The 18,339-nt window shown below is 37.4% G+C and overlaps 1 long non-coding RNA gene and 1 other non-coding gene across 2 annotated transcripts in view; both read left to right on the forward strand.

The window, feature by feature from the left end:
• Positions 1-9,190, forward strand: part of LOC108293715 — a 28,106-nt gene extending 18,916 nt beyond the window's left edge. The window contains exons 8-9 of the long non-coding RNA XR_005197798.1: positions 1,004-5,959; positions 9,070-9,190. This is a non-coding gene — a long non-coding RNA (uncharacterized LOC108293715). The remainder of the gene's footprint in view (positions 1-1,003; positions 5,960-9,069) is intronic.
• A 966-nt stretch (positions 9,191-10,156) lies between these two features.
• Positions 10,157-10,223, forward strand: LOC119469005. The gene has a single exon (XR_005197823.1). It is a non-coding gene; the product is annotated as a small nucleolar RNA SNORD109A (small nucleolar RNA).
• The last annotated feature ends 8,116 nt before the right edge of the window (positions 10,224-18,339 follow it).

Raw genomic sequence — 18,339 nt, forward strand, 5'->3', positions numbered from 1 at the left:
GTGTTTTTCACTTTGAACAATCTAGTTATTTGTTCCCATCCTTGTTAACTCACTGTTCTCTTGTTTCCAATCTGCTCTTAAGCCCATCCTGTAAATTTTTTTATTTTTTAGTTCCAGAGATTGATTGATTTTTTTTTTTAAGACAGACTCTTTCTCTGTCACACAAGGTGGAGTGCAGTGGTATGATAATAGTTCACTGCAGCCGCGACCTCCTGGTCTCAAGTGATCCCCTCACCTTAGCCTACCCACTCCTGTAGTTCTACCTGTAGCTGGCACTACAGGTACGTGCCATCTCACTCTGTTAGTTTTTATTTTTGTAGAGATGGGGTAGTCTTGTTGCCCAAGCTCTTCTTGAACTCCCAGGCTCAAGCAATCTTCCTGCCTCAGCCTCATGAGCCAACATGCCCCCCGCATCTGGTTATTTTTCTTTCTTTTTAAATATTATGTTGTATTTGATGTGCTATCCATTTTCTATTAGCATATTTTTCTTCAACATTATGATAATGCTTTTTCAGAATTTTAACCTCAGGTCTGCTTCCAGGTTAGCTTTATTGCCCTTTGTCTTAAGTATGGGTTACAGTTTTCTTTCATTGCATGTCAAGTTATTTTGGATTGTAACTGGAACTTTGAATATATTGTAGAAACTCTGTATTCTATTTTGTTCCTCTAAAACAATATTTCTCAGTTTCAGCACTATTGACATTTTGAACTGGGTTATTTTGTTTATATTGTTGTGTGTGTTTTGCTTTTTGTTGTGTGCGTTTTGGGAGGGTGCTGTTCTATATGCATTGTGGGGTGCTGAGTATTACCCTTTGTCTCCACTTACCACTTAAGAGTAGCACAACTTCTCCTCCTCTCACCTCCCCTGCCAAAATGCCTTCAGCCCTTTTTAAGTGCTGTTTTTTATGGTGTTGGGGCCAAAATCACCCATCCTTACTCACTCTTTCTCATTGAGAGCTATGAGTATAAAGGGTAGTCATACATTTATCTATTTATTTTTAAGGCAAGCAGTTAACCTGGCTGGATTCACACTGCAGCCTGCTCCATGTGCTTTGGGAAGCAGCCTGCACTCTGTTCAGTTCTTTTCTTTTCACATTGTTTGTGCCATTTGGAGTCTGGCCTACATGATGGGCAGTTTACGGGTCAACCAAAGATTTCAGCAGAATTTATACACAGAATTTCATTCAGGCTTCCCCTGTCTGATTTTCCACTCTGTGGGAATTTCCTCCCACTTTCCAGCTGCTATTGAGGATGCCCTTAGGCAAAATTTCATGACATTGGAAACTTAACCAGGGATATTCCTTTCCTCCAAGAGTACACTCACCTCCAGTGTTGACTTGCTTTGGTTGTTCTCCATTGTTGTAGATAGCTGTCTTTATATTCATTCTGGAGTTTACAGATGATATCCGTTGGGGGCTTAGTTTGGTAGCAGGTACTCCTTTATTACTAGTAGCCAGACTTGTATGTCTTACCTGACCTGATGGGGAAAAGTTTCAACTTACGAGAATGTGCTAGCTAGTTTTACTGATTCATGCACTCTAACGTACCCAAACCAAATAGTGTAGCTCTCTATCCTATATGAATCTTCTCTGATTTTCACTGTTTTAATCAAAAGTATACACGTTGAGATTTCTATAGGTTGTGTTTTTAAGCATCACAGTTCTTATAAACTAATAATTTCTAAGCTCTACTTGCTTTGCATTTTGCCTACCAAGAGTTTTGTATTTGTGTGGGAATAATCTCTTTGTATGAATATCTTTTTCCATTCATGCAAAACAGAGCATCAATTTCTTTAAGCATTATGCTCTAGTTTGCCTTGGTATTATTGGAAATGCCTCGTGATTAATTTGGGCTCTTCTCCACCCTCATTCCCAACATTATTGCCAGCTTTTACCACTTCAAGGGATGGAAATGTTTTCCACAAAGCACTTATTCATGCCAGTGAAAATCTAGAAAAAAATGAATAAAACTAGGAAATTCTTCTTGGTATCTGTAGCTAACTTACCTAAGTGTTCTTTCCCACAGGTCAGGTTTTCAGTCCATAGATATAAAGGGGAGTAGTGACCTCTGGTACTTTATTTAATTAATTGAAAACATTATTTGGGTCAAAACATAGACGTATGTTTTGTGAATTGTGCTGTGTTGTAGACCCTTGAAGTGAGTTCCTCTAACATAGAATTGATCTAGCTCTTGAAATACCATTTTTCATTGAATATAAATAGGATATAGGCACCTTACAACTTCTGAATTTGAGGAAGATGATGTTAATCTTCCAATTTTATCCATTTGATTTGGATGGTATATTTTTTCACATTTCTTGTAACTTCCACATGTAAACTCCCATGACAATCATGCAGGAAAGGGGCATGATTGCACTTCTTTTAGTGCATATCATCACTGCAACATGGTTACTGTCTTTATATGGCCTTTAGAAAAATTCAGAAATGGCATACCAAGCATATTTATTTTATATATAAGAAATAAGCCCATGTGGAACAGTAAATGTTCTATTCTGAGAAATACCTTGATTGCTGTCTTAAAGGCTAATGTTACTGGTAGTTTTCAAACTCGCAATTCTGCTTACATTTAAATTTGTCTTATCATTAAATAATCTATCAGTCCATTTTTGTCTATCAATCATCTATCTCTCTGTCTTTATCAGTCATTCGCCTGTAATCTATCTGTGCTGTTTGGCATAAGAGACAGAAGGGTATAGCAGTGGAAACCCAAAGGAGTTCCCTCCATGTGAATGGACGGTAGTGATGGTGATCTGTGAGGTGGTGAAGTATAGAAAGAAAACCTGGAAGAGAACATGCCCTAACTCAGGGACCTTGTCTGTCAGGCACTCTGGCCTTGTTACACTGTGCTTACATATGAAAAATAAAATCAAAATAGTGCTGACATTCTGCATCACCTGGGTCTGAGAAAACTTAGAGTAGGTATGATGAGTCTGCCACTTCAGTCTTTTGTATTTATATACTTTTGAGCTCAATTACAAGTCTGTAGGATTATTTCCCCAACCTGTGTTAAACTAGACCATGGATTGGCAAACTTTTTCTGTAAAGAACCACATACACATTTCCAGTTCTGAAAGCCTTGTGGTCTTTGTTGAAGCTAATCTACTCTGCTGTTGTATTATGAAAGCCGCCATATAATTGAATGAGTATGCTGTGCCTTTCTCCCAATAAAATTTTAGAAAAGCAGCCTGTGGGCTGGAATTTATCCTTCACGAAACCAGAGCATCAGGTTAACTGGAACCTGAACAATCACATCAACTCAGCCACATGGTAATAATATTTAGAGTATTATTTCAACATTTTCATTTTTATAAAACAATTTTTAGCTTCTTTGCCAAATTCCATTTGTGGGTGATACAAATGACTACCACGCGCCATGAACATCACCTAAACAGTATAAAACAAGTACCAGAGAAGGGTTCAAATGACATGAGCCTCTTGCTGTAAGAGTTATACTTGATAAATTATATTTCAAAATTGAACTTATTTCTTCCAAATTTCATGTATAAGGAATTTGTTTCCAAAATCTTGCCTCCCTTCTTTTCCCATTTAGCAATATGGTCTCGGCGGTCATGGTGGTATCCATCCTCCTTGGACCATGAATTTAGCCTGTTTTGACTTCATCTGAACAGTTGTACTGGTTTCACCATATCAGAGTAACATTACTACACGATAAAGCTATTCTTTTAAGTCAGCTTGTAAAAACTTGATAGTGTCAACAATATGCATAGCAAATGAATACCATCTTTAGTCCAAATAAATTGTTTTTACAAATTTAGTCTTGATGCTGTCTGCCTTGCAGGAATTAAAGATGAGATTAAAAGAATAAATAATCTGCTAAGTTAAAATTAAGTTTGGGTAATTTATTGCAGTAATGGATGTATTTTCCTCAAAACATATGACAAATTTAGTGTTGAAAGGCTCACTCAAATCATTTGGGAAAACACATAAATGAACAATTCTTAAAAATACTGCAAATGGCCAAGAGCATAGAAAGTATGCTCAACTTATCAGTCATTATAATGAAATGATGAAATTTGTATATATTTAAAATGAATACTTAAAATATGTGAAACAAAACAATTATTTGCCTCTTTTCACCTATCAGATTAACAGGTAGAAGTGTTAACAAAGTGAGGAGAATTTGGAACTCCTGATGTGTTAAAATCTTTCAGGAAGGTAGTACAAAATATATATAAGATGAAAATCAGCACATTTTGACCAACAATTTTAGTTTGAGGTATTTATCTATAAGGATATAATAGAAAGTGTTCAACAATGCATGTAAACTTAAGGGTAGTCAATGTAGTGTTAATTATAATTGTAAAATAGTAAATAACCTTTTGTCAAATCATAATGCTAGGAAAATTAGTGATGGCACATTTCACTAATTGGATTATGTTGAGTTATTAATTCAGTGATGCATGTTCAAATTAATTGATGTGAAAATCCAACACCTTCAGCAATTTATTTACCAGTTACTGAGTACCAACTATGTTTAACATTGTATTTTGTTCATGCGAAATGACATGTATGTGCTTGTTATGATATGGTCAATAAACCAGTTTTATAGGAAGAATACTCACAAAACACAGCGAGTCCTGGGCATTATTTTATTGTTGAATTTGTGTGTGTGTGTGTGTGCGCGCGCGCGCGTGTGTGTGTTTTGAATACATATATGTATTTCAATTAAATACAGCATTTATTGAATTTTTACCAGATACCACATGTGGAGATAACTTCACATGATTTAAATGCTTATAATAACAGATGGAGTAACAAATTTATGTCTATGTAAAAGATAGATAAATTGAGGTCGAGTTTGAATTTGTGTAATTCATCCTGTTATGTAGAACTTAAAACTATCCTATGATGTCACAACCTTTGGAAGATAATTTAAAATACTTAAAATTTGTTAAATCCATTGAGCAAAACCATTATTTGTGAAAGAACCCACATTTCAGAAGTCATATTCATTCTCCTTTTGTCTTTAAGGCCAGAGATGTGATAATTAACTGCAGCTTTTCAAGATAGAAAGTGTAAGTGTTGATGTATTCTAGAAACAGGAGAAAAACATGAATAGGACATTGTCCTTTGGAAATTTTTATAGTGTAAACCTTCAGGGAGTTACTTCTAGAAATATGGGTACCTTTGCTTAGGATGTGGTATACCGTGTTCCTGGGGATGGAGGCACCGATCAAAGTTCAAAGAGAAATGGCCAGTGAAAAGAGGATCACTAAATGGAAGAAGCTAAGTTTGGCATAGAGCTGGTGACAGACAATGTGAAGACTGAAATACTGCCAATAGCAGGGAAAAGGTCCATGGTAGTATCTTAGTGAAGAAACAATTGCACACTTACCTAGATTTAAAGGTCATAACCTCCTTTTAGAATATTTTTCCAGTGTAATTTATGACCATATGGTCTGTATCCTACAAAGTCTCCCCCATTCTACAAAATCTGTTCTTAGTTTTCTGCCTCCATTTTATTCATTCATTCTAACCATTTTCTAAAGATGGTACTTTGTTTCTCGTGAATGCAATCCCTTAGCAGTTTGCAGCTGTTGCTGAAACTGGTTAAAATGGTAATCGTGGGGGATGGTGACATAAATGTTGCTTTACTATGCTATGGCAGTTATTGAAGTAGTTTATAATTTTGACTGTCATGTAAGGAGTGCACTGTGCCATTCTAACTTTGTATTTTTGTATTCTGCTATTTGGGGGGTTGGAAATTGTATGAGATTCTTTCAGTTGGGTCTCTGACATGTTGAGAATACTGAAGAAGAAAATGAGTACAGCAGGAGAAAGCAGAGATGGGGGAAGCCGCATCTCTCAAATAGAATACCACTGGATACTGAGCAGTGAACAACCTCTGATTTTGTCTGAGACCATTTTGAAATTTTTGGACACAGTCTTCTGAAGATTGAGAGACCTAATCACTGTTGGTAAGATTATTAAAATATTATTAATACGAATGAATGCTTAGGGTTGCCACTAAAGCTCATCTTTACAATAGATAGTGTTAACAAACAGAAACAGGATTTGGAATATCGGTATTTGGAAATAATAATTTTTTCAGCCAGGAATCATCAAATGATGCTAAAACTTGGAGAAAATTTTAAGAGAAACAGGACACTTAGATATTGTGCAATTTCAGATCTTTATCAGTTACAAAATGAGGAGTAGCTTTCTGATGGAGAACATGGTTGACGGCACCTGAATTAAAGAGGTGAAAGTTACTAACACCAGTAGTGGAAACATCAGGGAGCACTGATAGGATGCAGTGAGAACACAGCCGCCTTATTTCTATAGTATTACTGAGTTAAATGCATAAACCTGAGTATGCCCATGAGGAAACATTAGTCTCAAATTGACTGATATTCTGCTTTTCATACTCAAACATAGGAATTTCACTGAGGAAATGGTCCAGATTATTTCAGACTAAATAGACATGAGAACAGAATATAACATTGATTCAAGATGATTGTAAAAGGACATGAAAGGGAAAGTTGGCAAAGTTTTAAGACAGTCTCTCAAATAGGTTATAGTGTTACGTGAATATTAAATTGCCTAAGTTGGGTACTGATACTGAGGTTACATAACAGAAAATCCTTGCTTTTAAGAAATAAAAATAATTTAAAAGATATAGGGATAATTCATTGCGGTAATTTTCAAAGTGTTTGGATAAAATAATGTGATACATGTTTCAAAAAATTAAGAGAAAAATGAAACTGGTATTGTAAGATGTTAGCAAATAGGAAATCCAGTTGAAAATTAGCGAAGAATTATAGATACTCTTGTATCTGCTCAGTAAGTCTGAAATTCGTTGATGAAAATAATGCAAAAGAACATGTGAAATGGAGTGGTTTGAGCATATAGCTTCGAGCATAATAAATGCTGAGGCAACATGAAAGTGTAATAAATGCATGAATACTACTATACCAGCAGGCCTTGTAGATGCCCACATTTGAAGCATTTATATTAGAAGGAAGCTGTTTTGCCTGGAATTTTTTTCACTTAGCCTAATGTTGTCAAGGTTCAGCCATGTTGCAGCATGTATGAGATCTCCATTCTTTTTGATGGAGGAGTGATTATAAATATGTCACATTTTTCTTTTCCATTCATCAGTTTTTGGCTATTATGACTAATCCCGCTGGGAATATTTATGTGGAGGTTTTTGTGTACTCATGTTTTCAATTCTCTTACTAGAATATAGTAACTAGGTTTATTTAACATTTGAGGACCTGTCTGTAAGTAATGCTTAAGATAATTTTTGCTGTATTTGAAGGCAGATAATAGTCTGTGCAAAATGTGTATTCTGTTTAATATTGGTGTGAGCTATTCTTATTGTAAAAAAAATTACATTGAAATAGTAAGTATATAGATTCGGTGTTCGTTTTTGTACTCAATAAGCAGTTTTATGTTTTCTTTTTCAGATACTCTCCCATACTAAATTCAGGCTGGGATATTAGAGAAAAGGAAAAATATGAAACTCACTGTTGTTTTATGGCCCTTTGAGTTCCCCAGTTCACCTTCAAAAATTTAGTCTTCCAAGTTCTCTGCTAGCATATCAATGCATCCCTCCTGGGGATTTTCTGGTTGTATAAAGATGGACCATGCTTACTCCATCTTACGTCTCTTATGTCTTACAATGGCAGTATCCTATTCCATTTTGTTCTTTTTTGTCATGTCCATTTTGATTGATTGATTGAGGCAGAGTTTTGCTCTTGTTGCCCAGGCTGGAGTGGTATGGTGCGATCTTGGCTCACTGCAACGTCCCTCTCCTGGGTTGAAGCAAGAAGCGATTCTCCTGCCTCAGCCTCCTCAGTAGCTGGGATTACAGGCATCTGCCACCACACCCAACTAATTTTAGTAGAGAGGGGGTTTCTCCATCTTGGTCAGGCTGGTCTGGAACCCCTGAACTCAGGTGACCTGCCCACCTCGGCCTCGGAAAGTCCTGGGATTACAGGTGTGAGCCACCATGATCCACCTGATTTTCATTTATTTTACCAAAATTTTCATCTTTTTTCTGTTCCTGCCATCTTTGATTTTTATATAACATTTTGAAATAGATTTCAAAATTTTAAGTACAGGCACACACACACGGAAAGAGAGAGACAGGGAGAAAGAGAGACTTCTATTGTCCTATTGAAGTAGATTCCTAAAGTTTTTATTTCTTCTAGAATATTGGTTTCACAACACCCCTATCATGCACCTTTAATTTTACCTACCCCAGGGCATTTTAATGAAGTCTTTATCTGGCGGAATACAACTTTAGAATCTCTGATTTACATAGGGTGGTAGAGAAGTAAGTTTGTTTGTTTGTTTGTTTGCTTAGAGAAGGAGTCTCACTCTGTTGGCCCAGGCTGGAGTGCAGTGGCGTCATCTCACTGCACCCTGCACCTCCAAGGTTCAAGCTATTCTCCTCCCTCAACCTCCCAAGTAGCTGGGATTATAGGTATGTGCCACCACAGCCAGGAATACAGGTATGTATTTTTAGTAGAGACTGGGTTTCACCATGTTGACCAGGCTGGTCTTGAACTCCTGACCTCAGGTAATGCACCTGCCAACTTTTTTTACTATTTAAAGAATAAAGAATTTTACCAGGGTGTGGTGGCTCACACCTATAATCCCAGCACTTTTGGAGACTGAGGTGGGCAGCTCACTTGAGGGCAGGAGTTTAAGAGCAGCCTGGCCACATGACAAAATCCCATCTCTACTAAAAATACAAAAATTAACCAGTGTGATGGCACACACTTGTAGTCCCAGCTACTTGGGAGACTTAACCAGGAGAATCATTTGAACTGGAAACGGGAAGGCTGCAGTGAGCTGAAATTGCAACACTGCATTCCAGCCTGGGTGACAGAGCTAGACTCCATCTCAAAAATAAAGATTTGGGGGAGGAAATGAATAAATAGCAAAGGTGACAAAGGACCAAAGATTTGTGACTTGTGCAAAGATGGCTCTGTGGTTATTGTTACAGAAATAATGTTTGTATCTTATTTTTTAGTGTATTTTGTATATTTTCTAATCTGATGTATTTTCTTTTTGATAGTTTGCTGCAGGTCTAGAAGATGTTACAGAACTTCAAGCAAGAGAGGTGAGCAGCTACTGTGGTGCTTTTGAAATTGTTTATGTGTGTTGTGGCCAGTGATGCCAGAACTTCAGCATCTGAGAGTTCATGATTTTAGAGGCTCAAAGGAGACTATTTTTATAATAGATTTTTCTGCTATGTGAGTGTCTGTAGTTTTTTTTTTAGGGAATCCGCATTGTTTTTCCCCTTTTTTTGAAAAACAGATTTTTTTTTTGTAGTAACCTGAATAAATTGAAGGAAGTATTGATACATTTCCATTCCTTAACATTTTTTGTTGGATGAAAATAATCTCATAATGTAATTCAGTGTGCTAAATATTTATTTTTTATAAAATAGAGATGGGATAATGCCGTGTTGCCCAGGTTGCCCGTCAACTCCTGGGCTCAAGTAATCATCTTGCCTCAACTTCCTGAATAGGCATGTGCTGTCATGCCTAGCTTAAATATTTATTTAAAAATTTTTGGCCAGGCATGGTGGCTCACACCTGTAATCTCAGCACTTTGGGAAGCCGAGGCTGATCAATGTGGAGAAACCCTGTCTCTACTAAAAATACAAAATTAGCCAAGCATGGTGGCACATGCCTGTAATCCCAGCTACTCGGGAGGCTGCGGCAGGAGAATTGCCTTAATCCAGGGGTTAGAGGTTGCAATGAGCCGAGATCCTGCCATTGCACTCCACCCTGGGCAACGAGTGAAACTCCATCTTAAAAAAAGAAAAAAAAAATTTATCTGGCACATTTTGAACACAGATGTTTCTACTTATATTTGTCATGTAATCATAGTATATATTAATTTTGCTGCCTCACCTATTCCTACAAATTTTAATTCATTTAATTAACTTAAGAATTTTTTTCAATATATTTCATTCTAATTTATTAGAGCAATTCAGTCATGTGTTTTTTCATCCTATGTATATGAGAGTTCCATTATTCAGATACGAAACAAAATGTCTACTGTACATTTGCTGTTCTGACTGATGATGTACTAGATAAGCATGCACAATATAAGCCTGGTATGTAAATGCTTATTTGTCGGGAGGGTGCTTGTTTGGATCGATGATGAGAATACTTGTCTGAGGATGCTGAGGGACTCATTCCAGATGTCAATCTGAGGTCCAGATGTGCGGCCCTCCAGCAGGACAAATAAGACTCTCAGAGCCTGGCTCTATTTGGTGATCCTTCAGTGACAACATAGTACCCCTGTGAGCATGCCTTTTCTACCTCTCCGAAGAGGGCGTTAGCATCCTGTCTTATGAGTCAGTGTGCACTTTAAGCTTAGTGGCCCAAGATTTGCTTTATTTTGTACATTTTGAACAGGGAATTGTAGATAGATGCTTATATATAGGAAATACACTCTTGAGTAAAAATGAAAAAATCAGAATGCTTCAGTCAAGAATGGTCAAGCAACCGTGATGTATTCTGAAAGAAGGGAACACTGCATGCCTATATTAAATATTGACAAAGGAATTAATTTTAGTGCTTTGTTATTTTTACTGTTGAGCATTTTCTGAGACCATTTCTTTTTCTTCTATTTTGTTTTGCTGAGGTAGAGGAGGACTGGAATGAGGTCCTCCACTTCAGAAAATAGGGGTGAGTAGCTAAATCAACATCATTTGGAATAAATATATACCATGTGTTCCATGCAACATCCTGAGATCTTTTTGTTGATTTTTTTTAGTGGATTACTGGATAATATCTAAATAATGTATATTTTACTGTGGTGAGTCGTTCCACCTTCATTTCTGAATCATTTTCTTTTCCATTTTTATTCTATTTGAATTTTGCATGAAATGACAAATGTAGAATTTTGCCAAATTGATTTTATTTATTCATTGATTTATTTGGGGAGACAAAGTCTCATTCTGTTACCCTGACTGGAGTACAGTGACCCAGTCATAGCTCACTTCAGCTCTTGACTCTGCAGGCCTGAACTCCTGGGCTCAAGTGGTCTTGCACCCCCTGCCTCCCAAGTAGCTAGGAATACAGGTATGTGTCACCACACATAGCTAATTTTTAATTTTTTTATTTTGTGGAGATAGGATATCTCTATGTTGTCAAGGCCAGGTCCATGATTCACTTTTTTAATGATGTATTTGGTTTTGATAAAACTTAGGGTAAAGGTAGCATCATGGAATAAGTTGGGAAATGTTTTCTGCTCTCTTGTTTTTTGGAGGAGTTGGTAAAGGATTGATGTTATTTCTTTAATGATTCGGTCGAATTCATCAGAGAAATTATTTATGTGGGATTTTATTTGTGGTAACTTGTTGAGTAACTAATTCAATCTCTTGTTAAAGGTGACTTCAGATTTTCTGTTTTTTCTTCTTGTGACAATACCTGTAATTTATGCATTTCTAGGAATTTGCCTATGTAATCTAGGTTATCTAATTTGTTGATGTACCTTGTTTCTATAAGGGTGTTCATAATAGTCTGAGTTTCATACCAGATTTTATGAAAATCGAGTCTTCTGTTTTCAGTAGTGTAGATAAAGTTACATCAATTGTTTAAGACACAGGGGTTTTGCTATGTTGTCCATACTGGCCTTGATCTTCTGAGCCTAAGTAATCCTGCTGCCTCTGCATCTTGTGTAGCTGGGAGTATAGGCACACACCACCATCCAGCCTGTCACTAAACAAATAAAAAATTTCAATGAAACAGCTTCTGATATTTTTTTCTTCTCTATTCTTTGTTTTATTTATTTGCATTTTATTCTTATTTCTTTCATTCTACTTGATTTAGCTTTGCTCTTCTTCTGTTTTCTTAAAGTCAAAGTTTAGATTATTGATTTGAGTTATTTTTCTTTTTTTAATATGAACATTTACAGCTATAAATTTCTCAAAGGGCTCCTTTAGCTACATATACATTTTCTTTTGTTGTTTTGTTTCCTTTTATTTCTAACTATGTTATAAATTTTCTTATTTCTATGACCCAAAGATTCTTAGTAATGTGTTACTTCATTTCCACAAGTTGTGGATTCCCCCCAGTGTTTTTATTTATTTGTAATTCGATTCTATTGTGGTTAGACAGCATACTTTTCTAGCTTTTGTACTTTCAGATTTGTTGAGACCAGTGTGTGGTCTAATACCTACCCTGGACACTGTTCCATGTCCACTTGAAAATAATATGTTTTCTACTGGTTAGATTGTTCCATAGATGGATGTTAGATGCCATTGCTTTATAGTGTTGTTTGTCTTCTGTTTCGTTGATCTTCTTTCTGTTTCCTTGATCTTCTATCTCATTGTTATGTTCATCATTAAAAGTGAGGTATAGAAATTTTCAATTATCATATTGTTTATTCTGTCAATTTTTTTCATTTAATTTGGGAGCTGTGTTGTTAAATACACATATCTTTATTATTGTTATGTCTTCCTGATGGATTGTCAGTTTTATTATCATGAAATGTTCTTCTTTGTCTCTATCAACAATTTTTGTCTTGAAGTTTATTTAGCCTGATAATTATAGTTTTTGTCTGACTTATAGCCCTTAAAGTCTCTTTGGTTACTGTGTAAAGTTTATCTTTTCCTTTCATTCTTTTACTATATATCTATTTTTATTATATATCTATTTTTAATTTAAAATAAAAAATTTGAGTCTCTGTCACCCAGGCTTGAGTGCAATAGCATGATCATAGCTCACTGCAACCTGAAACTCCTGTATTCAAAGAAATCTTCCACCTCAGCCTCCTGAGTAGTTGGAACTACAGGCTCACGTCACCACACCTGGCTGATTTTTTTTGGTTGTATTTTTTTTCTTGTAGAGATGAGATCTTGCTATGTTGCCCAGGATGATTATTTTGTACCTATTTTTTTGTCCTTGAATCTAAAGTTTGTCTTTTGTAGAGAGCATATAGTTGTATCATGTGTTTTTTTAAAAAAAATGCATTGTGGGCCAGGCGCGGTGGCTCATGCCTGTAATCCCAGCACTTTGGGAGGCCGAGGCGGGTGGATCATGAGGTCAAGAGATTGAGACCATCCTGGTCAACATGGTGAAACCCCGTCTCTACTAAAAATACAAAAAATCAGCTGGACATGGTGGCGCGTGCCTGGAATCCCAGCTACTCAGGAGGCTGAGGCAGGAGAATTGCCTGAACCCAAGAGGCGGAGGTTGCAGTGAGCTGAGATTGTGCCATTGCATTCCAGCCTGGGTAACAAGAGCAAAACTCCATCCCCCCCAAAAAAAAATACATTGTGGGCCAGGTGGGGTGGCTCACACCTATTATCCCAGCACTTTGGGAGGCTGAGGTGGGTGGATCACGAAGTCAGGCATTCAAGATCAGACTGGCCAACATGGTAAAACCCTGTCTCTACTAAAAAATACAAAAATTAGCTGGGCATGGTGGCTAGTGCCTGTAATCCTGGATACTTGGGAGGCTGAGGTAGCAGAATTGCTTGAACTGGGACCAGGGAGGCGGAGGTTGCAGTGAGCCTAGATGTGAGCCAAGATAGTGCCACTGCACTGCAGCCTGGGCTACAGAGCAAGACTCCATCTCAGAAAAAAAAAGTTCATTGTGTCAATCTCTGCCTTTTAAGTTGGGAGTTTACTTCGTGAACATTAACTGTAATTACTGATGAGGTAAAATTTGCATCTGCCATTTTCTAGTCTAGTTTTGTATTTTGCTTTTCTGTTGTTGTTGCTGTTGTTGTCTTTTGAGATGAAGTCTTCCTTTGTCACTAGGGTAGAGTGTAGTAGTGTGATCTTGGCTCACTGCAACCCCTCTGCCTGGGTTCAACAACTTTCCTGCCTCAGTCTCTTAAGTAGCTGGGATTACAGGTGCCTACCACTGTTCCTGGCTAATTTTTGTAAAGATGGGGTTTTACCATTTTGGCCAGTCTAGTCTTGAACTCCTGACCTCATGATCCACCCACCTCGGCCTTCCAAAGTGCTAACATTACAGGCATGAGCCACCACGCCCAGCCTCTGTTTTCTTTTTATAGCATATATCTGTTTTGTTTTTCTTAGTCCTATTGCTGATTTTTTATGTTAAATACATATTTAATAGTGTGCTACTTTAATTTTCTTTCGAATTTTTTGTCTTTACTTATTAGTGGTTGCCTTTGAGATTATAGTTATTTTGTTACTTTATAACATAGCTTTGATTTAATATTAATTTTAACAGCATACAGAAATTTTTCAATATAGCTGTTTTTTCTCAACCTACCTTTTGTATGTTATTGTTATTCAAACTTTTATACCATCTTTTATATTTGCCTGATAATTATCTTACTGGTCCTGTGCATTTCTTCACATGGATCAGTTAATGTCTAGTGCTATTTTATTTAAGGCTGTAGTCTCCATCTAATTTTTCTGGTACAATAGGTATTTTGACAACAAATTCTCTCAGCTTTTGTTGATTTAGGAATGTCTTCTTTTTTATTTTTGAAGAGTAATGTTGGCGTATCAAGATTTATGAGTAGACAGTCTTATTTCTTTTTCTTTCAAATAGTTTGAATCTGTCATCTTAGTCTTTTATGGCCTCAAGAGTTTCTGATGAGAAATCAGCTGTTAGTCTCATTGAGGATTCCTTGTACCTGACGTGTTTTTTTTCTATTCATGTTTTGAAGACTTTGGCTTTTGACATTTTACTGTGATGTCTCTATGTATAGATTTCTTTATGTAGATCTCACTTGAGTAAGTCCAGTTCATTTGACTCATTATACACGTACATAAATGTTTTTCTATTACTAAAATTTTTGGCTTTTGTTCTCCAAACTGTTTCTGCCCCTTTCTACTGTGAATTTTACATACATGTTGATACGCATGTGCTCCTCAGCAATCTGAGGCTCTATTTTTCCTTTTTCTTTCTGCCTCACAATTGAGGTGACTGGATCACCTCAACAGTCGTATATTCAAATTTGTTCGTTCCCTTTTTCTGCTAGCTCAAATAGTGTGATGAATTTTTCTAGTGAATTTTTATTTGTTTTATTTTTCTGTATCTTTATTGTCCAGTTAATGATACATCATTCTATTTTTAATGTTAATGTTAGGTTTAGGAGTACATATGCAAGTTTGTTATATAGGTAAATTGTGAGTCATGGGGGTTTGGTGTACAGATTATTTTATCACCGAGGTAACAAGCATAGTACCTGATTGGTAGTTTTTTGATCCTCACCCTTCTCCTGCCTTCTACCTTCAAGTAGGCCCCAGTGCTTGTTGTTTTCTTCTTTGTGTCCATATGAACTGAATGTTTAGCTCCGACTTACATTGAGAGCCTACTTATTAGATTTTCTGTTCCTGTTTTAGTTCTGTTAGGATAATGGCCTCCAGCTCCATTTATGTTGCTGCAGAGGACATGATCTTACTTTTTTATGGTTATGTAGTATTCCTTGGTTATAAGTACCATATTTTTTAATCCAGTCTATCAGTGATGAGCATTTAGGTTGATTCTGTATCTTCATATCTTCTTTCTTCCTTTTTTAAGGACACTTGATAGGTAGGTTTTTTTTTTTTTTGAAGGCAGAATCTCGCTCTGTTACCCAGGCTGGAGCGCAGTGGCATAACATCTATACTTACTGCAACCTCTACCTTCCAGGTTCAAACAATTCTTTTGGCTCAGCCTCCCAAGTAGGTGGGATTACAGGTGTGCATTACCACACCTGGCTAATTTTTGTTTTTGCTTTCTTGTACAGATGGGGTGTCACCACATTGGTCAGGCTGGTTTCGAACTCTTGGTCTCAAGGGATCCACCCACTTTGGCCTCCCAAAGTGCTGGGATTACAGGTGTGAGCCACCACGCCTAGCCTATAGGTAGTTTTTTAATCCATCACCCACACGGCACCCTCTAGTATTCCTCTAGTATTTGTCTCTTGTTCCCATATTTATGTTCATGTGTGCTCAATATTTAGCTCCCGCTTGTAAGTGAGAATGTGTGGTGTTTAATTTACTGTTCCTGCATCAGTGTGCTTAGGATTATGGCCTCCAGCTCTATTCATGTGCTGCAAACAACATGATTTCATTCTTTTTTATGGCTACATAGTATTCCATGGTGAAAATGCTCTGTATTTTCTACGTCCAGTCTACCGTTGGTGATGCTTAATATTGAGTGTCAACTTGGTTGGATTGAAGGATGCAAAGTATTGTTACTGGACGTGCCTGTGAGGGTGTTGCCAAAGGAGATTAACATTGGAGTCAGTGAATTGGGAGAGCCAGACTCACCCTCAATCTGGGTAGGCACAATCTAATCAGCTCCTAGTGCTGGTAGAATAAATCAGGCAGAAGAATGTGGAAGGTTTACCTTGCTGAGTCTTCCAGCCTTCGTTTTTCACCTGTGCCGGATGCTTCCTGCCCTTGAACATTGGACTCCAAGTTTTTCATCTTTTGTACTCTTGAACTTACACCAGTTGTTTGCAAGGGGCTCTCAGGCCTTCAGCCACAGTCTGAAGGTTACACTGTGGCTTCCCAGCTTTTGGGGTTTTTGGGACTTGGACTGGCTTTCTTGCTCATCAGCTTGCAGAGGGACTATTGTGGGACTTCACCTTGTGATCATGTGAGCCAATACTCTTTAATTAACTCCCTTTTATATACATTGATCCTATTAGTCCTGTCCTTCTGGACAACCCTGACTGATACAACCAGTCCTGGGTACCTGGTCTGACTGTACGTCTTTGCTATTGTTAATACCACAATGATGAACATGTGAGTGCATGTGTCTTTTTGGTACAATGATTTATTTTCCTTGGGGTATATACCCAGAAATGGGAATTTTGGGTGAAATTGTAGCTCTGTTTTAAGTTCTTTGGGAAATACTCAGACTGTTTTCCACAGGGATCAGACTAATTTACATTCCCACCAATAGTGTTTAAACATTCCCCTTTTTCTTCAGCCTTGCCAGGAACTTTTTCTTTTTACCTTTTAATAATAGCTACTCTTCTTATTGCTGTCAGACCTTATATTACTGTGTGTGTTTTTTTTTTTTTTAAGACAGAGTCTCCCAAGCTGGAGTGCAGTGGTGTCATCTCAGCTCTCTGCAGCCTACGCTTCCTGGGTTCGAGTGATTCTCCTGCCTCAGCCTCCTGTGTAGCTGGGACTGCAGACATGTGCCACCACACCTGACCAATTTTTGTATTTTTACTAGAGACTGGGTTTCACCATGTTGGCCAGGCTGGTCTCGAACTCCTGACCCCAAATAATACAGCAACTTGGCCTCCCACAGTGTTGGGATTACAGGCGTGAGCCACTACATCTGGCCCTTATTGTGGTTTTGGTTTAAATTTCTCTGGATGATTAGTGACATGAGCACATTTTTTCATATGTTTGTTGACCATTCTATGTCTTTTTCTAATATTTGCCTCTTAATGGGGTTGATTTTTGCTTGTTGGTTTGTTTAAGTGTCCTGTAGATTCAGGATATTAGCCCTCTGTCAAATGCGTAGTTTGTCAGTGACATCTGTTTGGAAGTGATAATGGTTCTATACCTAGAAAATGCCTTCTTTAAGAAAATAAAATTCTATTTGTGGATATAGCACCTTTTCTTTACATACCTGCTTTGGGCATTTGGGTTGCTTCTGCCTCTTCGGTATTGTGAATCATGCTCCAGTAAACATGGATATGCAGATGTATCTTTGAGATCCTGCTTTGAATTACTCTGGGTATATACCCAAAAGTGGGATTTCTGGATCATATAGTAATACTACTTTTAATTTTGCAGGTACCTCCACCATACGTTTTTCCACAGTGTCTGCACCATTTTATGTTCCCATCAACAGCATGCAAAGGTTCCAATTCCCTGTCCCCTTAACAACACTTGCTGTTTTCTGTTTTGCTCTTGTTGCCCAGGCTTGAGTACAATGGCATGGTCTCGGCTCACTGCAACCTCTGCCACCTGGGTTCAAGTGATTCTCCTGCCTCAGCCTCCCCAACAAGCTGGAATTATAGGCGTCTGCCACCATGCCCAGCTAATTTTTGTATTTTTAGTAGAGACAGGGTTTCACCATGTTGGCCAGGCTGGTCTCGAACTCCCGACCTCAGGTGATCCACTCGCCTGAGCCTCCCAAAGTGCTGAGATTACAGACCTGAGCTACCACGCCCAGCTTATTGTTTGTCAGTTTTATCTTCTAATGGATGTGAGGTGATATCTCATTATGGATTCGATTTGCATTTGTCTAGTAAATAGTGACACGGAGCATGTTTTCATATACATACTGGCCATTCGTTTGTCTTCTTTTCTATTTTTTTTTTTTTTTNTTTTTTGAGATGGAGTATTGCTCTATCATCCAGGTTGAAATGTAGTGGCGCAATCTC

Source organism: Cebus imitator, unplaced genomic scaffold (assembly GCF_001604975.1).
Source record: "Cebus imitator isolate Cc_AM_T3 unplaced genomic scaffold, Cebus_imitator-1.0 Scaffold544, whole genome shotgun sequence".
Lineage (NCBI taxonomy): Eukaryota > Metazoa > Chordata > Mammalia > Primates > Cebidae > Cebus > Cebus imitator.